Source organism: Silurus aristotelis (assembly GCF_946808225.1).
Source record: "Silurus aristotelis genome assembly, chromosome: 13".
NCBI classification, from domain to species: Eukaryota; Metazoa; Chordata; class Actinopteri; order Siluriformes; family Siluridae; genus Silurus; species Silurus aristotelis.
In genome coordinates, this window is record NC_139586.1 from 7,511,099 (window position 1) to 7,523,231 (window position 12,133).

General features: G+C 37.4%; 1 protein-coding gene across 1 annotated transcript in view; it reads left to right on the forward strand.

Moving 5' to 3' along the window:
- Positions 1-2,404: 2,404 nt before the first annotated feature.
- The window catches only part of dagla (diacylglycerol lipase, alpha), a 50,358-nt gene continuing 40,629 nt past the window's right edge, over positions 2,405-12,133 (forward strand). Inside the window, exon 1 of the mRNA XM_083558300.1 lies at positions 2,405-3,511. The gene's annotated coding sequence lies outside the window, so the exon portion shown is untranslated. The remainder of the gene's footprint in view (positions 3,512-12,133) is intronic.

Consider the following 12,133-nt stretch of genomic DNA (forward strand, 5'->3'; position numbering starts at 1 on the left):
TATTAAGATTATGTAATAGGTAATAATAAAATGGCACAACATACAGTCACATCTAACATACAGTTCCATCAACAACATAGACATTGTGACAGAAGATTTCAGGACATTTTAGATTTCTTACATTTTGTGGGGGAAAAAAAAAGAAAAATCTAGTGAGTTTTTGAGCAGATGTTGCTGGTTGTTCTGAACTCGACATGGTTCTTCTGACATAGTTCTACAGGTCACATTACATTTGTTGGTTATTACTGTGTAACACCTGACTTTCGCAGTGCAAGCCTGTGTTCCCAATGACCAATCACTAATCACCACAGTTCCTAACAACCAGCAACTAATCACCAAAAATCCCAATGACTAATCATTAATCACCACAGTTCCTAACAACCAACCACTAATCACCAAAAATCCCAATGACCAATCACTGATCACCAAAAATCCCATTGATCAATTACTGATCAACAAAAATCCCAATGACCAATCACTAATCACCATTAATCCCAATAAGCAACCACTAAGCACCAATAATCCCAATTACCAACTACTTATCACCACTGTTTCTAACATCCAATCACTGATCACCAATAATCCTAAAGACCAGCCAATCACTGATCACCATTAATCCCAATGAGCAACCACTAAGCGCCAATAATCCCAATTACCAACTACTTATCGCCACTGTTTCTAACATCCAATCACTGATCACCAATAATCCTAAAGACCAGCCAATAAACTTTCTTTCGGCTTCTCCCGTTAGGGGTCGCCACAGCGGATCATCCGTATTTATGATCCGCATGTTCGATTTGGCACATGTTTTTACGTTGGATGCCCTTCCTAATTTATCTGGGCTTGGGACCGGCACTAAAAGTGCACTGGCTTGTGCAACCCTAATGGCTGGGTTGGTTCCCTGATCACCAAAATTCCCATTGGCCAACCAAATGCCTTTGTTCCTAAAAAAAACAATCACTGATTAGCAATAATCCCAATAACCAACCACTAATCACCACTGTTCCTGTTAATCAATCTGTGATCGACATTAATTCAGAATGATCTGTCACTGATCCTATTGTGTCTTTCACCCAAATGTATTTGGTGAAAGACAATAAAGGTATATGTATTATTTATAACCTTTTACTTTGTCTTTATTTTGATCTATTGCTTTTAATAGTTTATAGTATTATTATTGCAATTAAAACAAAATTACAATTTTAAGAAATTTTATTATTTGGTAAATATGTCAATAGTTTGTTTAAACTTTGATATTGTAATAGCCAACAATGTGAATGCGCTTTAATTCCTGCACGTGCTATTACAGAATCCAGCTAACCACAGTGCAGATACACATGACGTCACATGTCGTGTAGTCTTGTAACGTCACCACCACCCCCACCATTCAACAAAAATAAAAGAATTGCGTAAATAAATGGCAAGTAAGTAGACGCTGTGACTGAGTCCTAAGATGTGTGTATCAGGCTCTTGGATTGACCCTATAAATTACTGTTCCCTTGTTATTAAACCTTAATAGACGGCGGCTGAAAAGAACGGAAATGACGCAGAAGCGCTAGGTATTAAATACCTCCACGCTTTTTTTTAATAAGTGCAATACATTAGGGTTTAGAATTTGCAGCAGGTAGTACACTCAGTTGTCCAGTAGGAAGCCGTTTCCCGACTCGCTCCATTCACGAAGCCCAATGACGCCGTGACTTACGCAACCAGCGCAACGTGAAAGGAGCGCTTTCATGCGTGTACGCTTGTGAGTGGTTGCCATGTTAAGGTATTTTAACTCGATCAGGAGGAGATTTGTGCCTGCCTGGCTGTGTGCTCGTGATGTGGCCGTGTTACAATCGTGTCATTATTTAAAACTGTATGACATCATCATTTACTCATAAAAGATGCATCATTCATTTACACCCAGTCATTCCTGAGTGACATAATGCTGCTATGTGACTGTGGTATGTATCACAACCAGTCTGTTTGGTGTGTTTTAAATTGACATTTTCAAATGCATTATTTCACATCAGTACTATATAATATTGATCTTGGAGTGTGCAGAACACGTGTTTACTAACAAAAAACTGATCTGTAAAAAAATAAAATAAAATAAAATAAAATAAAAAATATATATATTGTATTAGCTATAAAGAACATTTCTGGAGTGAAACACACAAAAACATCCTGTTTTAGATTATGATATATATAATTTTGTAATGAAAAAAAAAATCCTGGCACGTGTAGAACACGCACAACAGCAAAGAGAGTGTGTGCGTTTGCGTTTGTGTGTGTGTGTGTGTGTGTGTGTGTGTGTGTTATTTATTTATTCATGATGTGAAATTATATGACCAAAGTTTATGGACTTTATGGACCCCTGACTATTACATCCATTGATGTGTGATGATCTGGCAACCCTGGCTGAAATCCCCAAAGCACACAGCGACGTGTTAAATGGTATGTCAAAATATTGCGTACTGCTTGGGAACACAGGGTTTGAGACAGAGCTCTTCGTCTGACTTTGTGTGTGTGTGTGTGTGTGTGTGTGTGTGTGTGTGTGTGTGTGTGTGTATACCTCTCCTCTGCTTTGTACTATGACATGTAGCTCATCCAGTGCTACGCAAACTACGTTGAGGGCGCAGTTGGGAATGGAGCGCGCTGCAGCTTTGGGAGCGAGAAGAATTCCAGCAACGCCCGTTTTTCACGGAAGGAAGAAGGAAGAGCCGTGCGCTGAGAGCTGAGAGCTGAACTGCTCCACTCGCTCCTCATTAACGTGAAGGGAGGGGAAAAGAAGAAGAAGAAGGGGAAGAAAGAGGAGAAGAAGAAGGAGAAGTCACACCCTTCCATTACGCACGACTCAGCTGGTGTGTGAGCGCACAGGAAGCCTGGCACCGACGACGCAAACGCGTAAAGACACACATCCATGGACACCGTTGTCCCCGGGAGGCGATCTATGTGAGTCCGGGTCGAGCTCGACCTGCTATTGGAGCTCAGGAGCTGGGTTTCAGGGGACACTGGGGACACCGGGGGAGAAAGAAGACCCACAGCACAAGCCCCGAGACTCAATTTGCACAACCTGTTTTTAAGGGGACTAAGGACAGGATTTCCAACCTGTTTGAAGGGGACAGGAATTTTCTTTGCTTGGAGGAACATTGATGTATTGGATTGTTCTTGGACACATGCGATGACTTGCTTTGTGTCTTGTCCTGAACCCATTTCCTAATGAGACTTAAAAAATTCGAAAGCGGGACTGGTTGTCTTTATTGTGTAGATTTGAGCAGGGACACAGAAACACAAATCGAACTGGTCCATTGATGCTTTAAAAAAACAATTCATACATAGAGGACATAGAGATTTTTAGGACAGGAACAGAGACAGGTTTGCTCTTTTATTGTTTTTTTTTGTTGTTGTTTTTTAATCCTGTCGTTACTTTGCTGGAGGAAACATCTGGGTGGCGATCTGCGGAGGATGGGAGAGAGAACAGAAGCGCTGAAGACGACGGTCTCGGGAAGACACCGTCCTAAAACAGGTGAGAGACTTGTTACAGGCGTCCTCGGCATGGATCAACACGGATCAGCATGGATAATTACAAGTGCCATGGGCTATTCACACGTATTCCAGGCTGGGTTTGCAACATCCACCTCTTCTCATTGGTCATGCTGTTAGTGTGAGTGTGAGTGTGTGTGTGTGTGTGTGTGTGTGTGTGTGTGTGTGCGTGTGTGTGTGTGTGTGAGAGAGAGAGAGAGAGATATACAGAGTGAGACAGAGAGAGGCAGTGGAGCGCATACTAATGTCCTCTGATCCCTCACCATTTATCAGCAAAGCGTCCATTTCTGCTTCAGCACTGTATCTTCTGAAACGCAGATTTTATTTGCGGTCGTGTCGCAGTAGGTTGCATATGTGTGCATCTCTAACATCTCTGCCAGTGCTGTGCATCACACATGGTGTGCTAATCACAAGCAGCGGACATGCTGATGCACATATATACACACACACACACACACACACACACACACACACACACACACACACACACACACACACACAGATATACACACAATTCTTGGGAAAGGAATATATGGTATCCTCTGGATGTGCAAAAGCTTTCACGTAAACGCATTAATGGCTGGGCTTGTGGTTCCCATATTGAATGGGTTTAATGGAAACAGGACGCTTGCCTCCCTGAGGGGGCCTTGCAAATGCATTTGCGTTCATATCAAATGAGAATTGACAGAGTGAGATATTTCTGGTCGAGGAAAAGGGTGAATTCCGGGGTTCAGCGTTCCCATGAACAGCAAGATACAGTATCTGTCCTCTATTTGAAAAGCATCAAGACAGTGCTTTGATTTCAGAGAAATCCGAAAGGTCTTTCTCAGAGAAGACAGTCCCATGATGCTGTTCAACCCAGGATGAGTCCGAAACATTTTAGACAGGACTGTCTCTCTCTCTCCGAGGAGTTTTTAAGTCCTGTTTCTATATAGCTGTAAGAGCCGATGTGCATGTCTAATGTCGCTGTATGTCAAATCTGGGAATATGTTAACATGATTGGAAGGTTAATCTGCTGGTTAATCTGCTTGCTCCTTCTTTTATTCACATCTGCAGCCAAAGAAGCAGCAGTGGCTCTTTTCAGTCTCCTAGTGTTCAAACGCGATCCACTTCGGTTCTTTCGATGATATAATACTCCTATCGAAAGCTCCAGCGCTGATCCAATACTTCCTTGGCAAAACTCTGCCAAGTTATGTAAAACACAGCTAGGTGTGATGGTGGTGGTGTGTTTTTTAAAACATGTCCTAGATCTGTCTGCAGGATCTGTGCCATCCCACGCATCCCACATATAAGAAAATGTGATAGCAAGCGATTTGTGAGTTGTATTTTATGTGCACCCTTACACAGGTTTGTCTTATAGATAATATCTTCTATGCTTCACCTAAACATAAATCTAATACATAATGACTTATCACTATAAGCAATCTAAAGACATTATAATAGATATGGACATTATTGCCACCATCAGTGTTATAGCCGTAGATGTTGCCCTAGACATCATCACCATATACGTTCTCAATGACATATGACATAGACATAATTGACATAGACATTAGCATTGCTTTATACATTAGCATTGTTTTTAGGCTTTGAATTTGCTTTATACGTTATCGCCATCGGAAATGTTATAACAGCTATAGATTATATATTTCCATGGAAACCATTGTTATATAAATTATCCCCATAGACATCATCATAACCATAGACAATGTCATTTCCCTAGGCATGATTATCCATATTGGTATGATGTCTATAATAATGATAATACATAATATATACAGTGGGTAAAATAGGTATTTGATACACTGCCGATTTTTCAAGTTTTCCCACTTACAAAGAACGGAGAGATCTGTATTTTTTCATTGTAGTTACACCTCAACTGTAAGAGACAGAGTAAAATAAAAAATAAAAAAATAAAAATCACATTGTATGATTTTTAAATAAATAATTTTCTTTAATTAATTTCTATTGCATGCAATAAGTATTGGATCACTTACCAACAAGCAAGAATTCTGTCTCTCACAGACCTGTTAGTTTGTCTTTAAGAAGTCCTCCTATGTTCCACTCATAACCTGTATTAATTGCACCTGTTTGAACTCGTTACCTGTATAAAAGACACCTGTCCACACACTCAATCAATCAGACCCCAAACTCTCCACTATGGGGGAGACCAAAGAGCAGTCTTAGGACACTAGGGACATAATTGTAGACCTGCACAAGGTGGGAATGGGCTACAGGATAATAGACAAACAGCTTGGTGAGAAGGCAACAACTGCTGGAGCAATTATTAGAAAATGGAAGAAATTCAAGATGACTGTCAATCTCCCTCGGACTTGGGCTCCATGCAAGATCTCGCCTCGTGGAGTTATCAATGATCCTGAGAAAGGTGAGGGATCAGCCTAGAACTACACGGGAGGGCCTGGTCAATGACTTGAAGAGAGCTGGAACCACAGTCTCAACGGTTACCATTAGTAACACACTACACCGTCATGGTTTAAAATCCTGCAAGATCCCTCTGCTCAAGACAGCACATGTCCAGGCCTGTCTGAAGTTTACCAAAGACTATCTGGATGATCCAGAGGAGGCATGGGAGAAGGTCATGTGGTCAGATAAGACCGAAATAGAACTTTTTAATATAAACTCCACTCGCCATGTTTGGAGGAAGAAGAAGGATGAGTACAATTCTAAGAACACCATCCCAACCGTGAAGCATGGGGGTGAAAACATCATGCTTTGGGGGTGCTTTTCTGCAAAGGGGACAGGATGACTGCACCGTATTGAGAGGAGGATGAATGGGGCCATATATCACGAGCTTTTGGACAAACTTCCCTCAGTAAGAGCATTGAAGATGGGTCATGGCTGGGTCTTCCAGCAAGACAATGACCCCAAACACACAGCCATGGCAACTAAGGAGTGGCTCCGTAAAAAGCATTTTAAGGTCCTGAAGTGGCCTAGCCAGTCTCCAGACCTGAACCCAATAGAAAATCTATTGCGAGAGCTGAAACTGCATGTTGCCCAGCGACAGACCCAAAACCTGAAAGATCTGGAGAAGACCTGTATGGAGGAGTGGGCCAAAATCTCTGCTGAAGTGTGTGCAAACCTGGTCAAGAACTACAGGAAACGTCTGACCTCTGTAATTGTAAACAAAGGTTTCTGCATCAAGTATTGTTTTATTTTTCTATTGTATCAAATACTTATTTCATGCAATACAATGAAAATTAATTATTTAAAAATCATACAATGTGATTTTTCTGGATTCTGTTTTTCTGTCTCTCACAGAGGTGTACCTACGATGAAAATTACAGATCTCTCTGTTCTTTGTAAGTGGGAAAGCTTGAAAAATCGGCAGTGTTTATCAAAGACTTATTTGACCCACTGTAGCTGTCGTTACATGGTGATAATGATCATTGCCGGAAAATGCTTTCATAGCTGTCGAAATTATCATTGCAATAGAGATGACCATAGTTATAGACATAATCAAGTAGTCATTGTCAGGGCCATGAATATTTTCATCGCCATACACGTGGTAATCGATATATGCATTATCCTTATTTCCATAGACATTAGGGTTGTAATGGTACACAATATTCACGGTTCGGTTCAATTCACACCGCGGTTTTTAATCACCGTTCAGTTCAATTTCGGTATAGTTAAGGGGAAAAAATGCAAAAGATAAATTTGCTTGTTTTTTTCATGAAATAAGATGCCTGCTTGGTTTAAATGAAAAATCTAATATGTAAAAATCTAATAGAATAAATCAAATTAACGCAATACATTTTTTATTATATTGATTACATTGAGTTAATCGACTACATAGGCGCAAATTTAATTTATTAAATAAAACTAAAATTGTAAAAATTCAATAATTTACATTTGTAAACATAGACCTATGTACACATAGACCTATTTGGGTAATAAAGATGTATGTATAAAAGTGTGTGTGGGTTTTTTTTTTTTAACTTATTTTTAATATTTAATATTTAAATATTATATTCAATATTCCATTTTTAAATATATTTTCTACTTAACTGTTCTACTTATTGCAGCATAACAAACGTCTGCATTTAAGAAACACACAAGATAGTTATTTATTTATACCTTCAATTTATTTATTTATTCATAAATAAATTCATTCCTTCCATCCTTCATTCATTCGTTTACTCCCTTGATATGCAGAACTGTTAGGAATTTTTCCTTTTAAAAGAAATTCTTGAAGCTGTACATAAAACGCAAAAGAATCTGTAACGCTAGACTGTAAAAACGTTGGAAATGACAGGAAGTTTATGGATTTCATGCAGGTGCCAAATAAGATGAGTTTTCTCATACGCGCAGTGCAAATCGTGTTTTCGGTACGGCTCGAATAGTGACTGACACTGAGCTCGAAGTGCGAGGCGGAGACTAAACAAAATTTTGGTCCGACACTTAATATGTTCATGAGGGAACTTAAATTTGACTTATGTTACGCACGTAATATAAAGATTATATTTGGTACACATGTGCACCGTACCAAAAGTCCTGTACCGTAATGGTTTAATACGAATCCGTGTACTGTTACACCCCTAATAGACATATAATTACTATAGATGTGGTCGCCGCTATAAATATTATATCTGTACATTACATTATCAATGCCATGTGCAAGATTATTACATTGTTCTTTATGATTGTTATAGATTATGTAACTGCTATAGATATTATAGATATCAAAGCTACAAAATAACTGCCATACATTATAACAGACTTTATTGTTGCTACAGACATTGTCTTTGCTAGTTAGCTTATGATTGAAATATTTGTATATTGATTATACATTCTGTATAAATGCTACTAAAGGCTTTCTACTTTTCTGTCATTATTAATTTCTGGACTTTGACTTGATTGCAGGTTTTAATAGCATGTTACATGTAGGGCTGCAGCTATCGATTATTTAGTAATCGAGTATCCTACCGATCATTCCATCAATTAATAGAGTAAAGCTTTTCTTTATTGAAAAGAGCAATACTAAATATACAAGAGAAATTAAGAAAGCTCTCTTTAAATGAACAAGTAATTTGTTTACTTTTTAGAAAAAGTAAATTTTTTATTGTTGAAATTGCATAAAAGAATAAAAGTCAGAATTACGAAAAAAAAAAGTCAGAATTGCAAAAAAAAAAAAAAAAAAAAAAAAAAAAAAAGGCGGAATTATCTGGAAACGGGCTTCCATAGTGTTTACCAGTCCAGAGCGCTCCAGAGTTTAGCAGGCGGTGCGTCGGTAATAATGGCCCGTGGGGAAACTGTGTGTGTAATTAAATGGACTAAACGAAGCATCAAGGCAAATGCTTTGCCTCTTTACATTTTTCTATTCGAATTACCTGAGTTATTCGAGGAATCGTTTCAGCCGTAGTTACATGTTCAGGTTGATATTATATAACACGGATTAATTAGCTGTAACAACTATTTCTCTTCTATCTCTCTTATAACACACGTGTTATGTAAGGTAGATTTTGCAATACTGTTTGGAGTTGATATTTTGCCTCTTTTCTTGTGTCTTATGGAGTCGATAGAAAAGGCTGTGTCTGTAAAACTGACAAAGCTTAATGTGTTCCTCCAAAAAGTTGTTCAGTGCATAAAGTCATATTCTAAAGCTTTAGCGTATTTGCTTTGTATTCGGCTTCCAGCAGGTAAATAAACTGTATGTCCCCTGAGACGTGACTCGTCTTGGTCCACGGTCGCAGGGTTTATTTGCTAACTGGGAGGTAAAAGTGTGCGTAAACATCTCTGTGCAGATCATTTAGACAAAAAAACTGAAACTGAAAGACGGCTGTGATGTAGAATAAGAGAGGAACATTATTAGAAATGCCTTCCTGTTCTCATGCAATAATGATTTACATTATTTACATGCTTACAGGTGTAACAGCATGACTCATCGATTATTAGACCAGACAACTATCTAGCAGTAGTAAATCAAGGTGACAAGACTTGTTTTCTAATTGTTAGACAATCCTCACTTATCTTAGCAGCATCAGTTTTTTCAGGGGAAAAAAAATTCAACGGACACAGTGAAGTTCTCCGCTTCCTAAAAATATAGTCGGTCAACGAAAATCTTCTTCCTCTTTTCTTTTCTTAATAAAAAAATACAGTTTATAACTGATATAAAGTAAACGATTAACCTGAACGCACTAGTTTCATGGAAGGTTCGACCTTAAATGCAACTATAAATGCATAAAAAGTACATGCTTTGATAAATTCCAAATTTATATGCAGCAGTAAAAGAGAAAGAATTATTGCAAGGGAAAATGATCAACTTCTCATAAGAGAGTGATGATATTCAGAAATAATGAGAAAAGACTTCCAAACCGACATCCTGCATCATGCTTGTAAATCTAATGGAAACATGGCTGCAGTTGTGACCAGCAAGTGTTTTTTTTTCTCATAACACTTCAGTATTCCTCAGGAAACAGTCAGGATTTATTTATATTCTCAAAGTCACTGACTCTGGAACTACATCCTGGGCAGCACTGAATAGTTCACTGTGAAGAGTTTGTGATTAGTCTTTATTAAAAAGTTGATTAGTATTTACCACAACACCGGTTTGTGATTAGTTTTTACTACAATGTGGGTTTGTGATTAATCTTGATTAGCACTTTTGTACGTCGCTCTGGATAAGGACGTCTGCTAAATGCCACAAATGTAAATGTAAAATGTAAATATAACAATGTTCTTTGTGAGTACTCTTTACTACAACACTGGTCTGTGATTAGTTTTCACTACAATGGTGATTTTATTATTATTATTTATTATTTATTATTTAATTTCTATAACACTGGTTGGGGATTAGTTTTCATTTGAATGTTTTTTGTGATTAGTTTTTACTACAACGCTGGTTTGTGAGGAGTCTTCACTAGAATGCTGTTTTGTGATTAGTCTTTATCACATTGCTGATTTATGATTAGACTTTACTATATTGTTGTTTTGTGCTTAGTCTTTATTACAATGTTTTTTGTGAGTACTCTTTACTACAACACTGGTGTGTGATTAGTCTTTATAACAGTGGTGTTCAGTGATTCTTTTTTTTTACAACACTGATTTGTGATTAGTCTTTATTATAATGGTTTTTGTGATGAGTCTAAACTACATCACTGGTTTGTGATTAGTCTTAACTACATCACTGGTTTGTGATTAGTCTTAAATACATCACTGGTTTGTGATTAGTCTCAACTACATCACTGGTTTGTGATTAGTCTTAACTACATCACTGGTTTGTGATTAATCTAAACTACATCACTGGTTTGTGATTAATCTAAACTACATCACTGGTTTGTGATTAGTCTTAACTACATCACTGGTTTGTGATAAGTCTTAACTACATCACTGGTTTGTGATTAGTCTTAACTACATCACTGGTTTGTGATTAGTCTTAACTACATCACTGGTTTGTGATTAGTCTAAACTACATCACTGGTTTGTGATTAATCTAAACTACATCACTGGTTTGTGATTAGTCTTAACTACATCACTGGTTTGTGATTAGTCTTAACTACATCACTGGTTTGTGATTAGTCTTAACTACATCACTGGTTTGTGATTAGTCTTAACTACATCACTGGTTTGTGATTAATCTAAACTACATCACTGGTTTGTGATTAGTCTTAACTACATCACTGGTTTGTGATTAGTCTTAACTACATCACTGGTTTGTGATTAGTCTTAACTACATCACTGGTTTGTGATTAGTCTAAACTACATCACTGGTTTGTGATTAATCTAAACTACATCACTGGTTTGTGATTAGTCTTAACTACATCACTGGTTTGTGATTAGTCTTAACTACATCACTGGTTTGTGATTAGTCTTAACTACATCACTGGTTTGTGATTAATCTAAACTACATTACTGGTTTGTGATTAGTCTTAACTACATCACTGGTTTGTGATTAGTCTTAACTACATCACTGGTTTGTGATTAGTCTTAACTACATCACTGGTTTGTGATTAGTCTAAACTACATCACTGGTTTGTGATTAGTCTAAACTACATCACTGGTTTGTGATTAGTCTAAACTACATCACTGGTTTGTGATTAGTCTTAACTACATCACTGGTTTGTGATTAGTCTTAACTACATCACTGGTTTGTGATTAGTCTTAACTACATCACTGGTTTGTGATTAGTCTTAACTACATCACTGGTTTGTGATTAATCTAAACTACATCACTGGTTTGTGATTAGTCTTAACTACATCACTGGTTTGTGATTAGTCTTAACTACATCACTGGTTTGTGATTAGTCTTAACTACATCACTGGTTTGTGATTAGTCTAAACTACATCACTGGTTTGTGATTAGTCTAAACTACATCACTGGTTTGTGATTAGTCTAAACTACATCACTGGTTTGTGATTAGTCTTAACTACATCACTGGTTTGTGATTAGTCTTAACTACATCACTGGTTTGTGATTAGTCTTTACTACAATGATGGTTAATGATTAATCTTTATTACAATGGTGATTTGTGATTAGACTTTACTACAAAGGTGTTTTGTAAATCTTCTTTTTTTTTTTTTTTTTTTTTAACCACATAACAGGTTTATGATTAGTCTTAGTATTTATTACAATGTTGGTTTGTGAT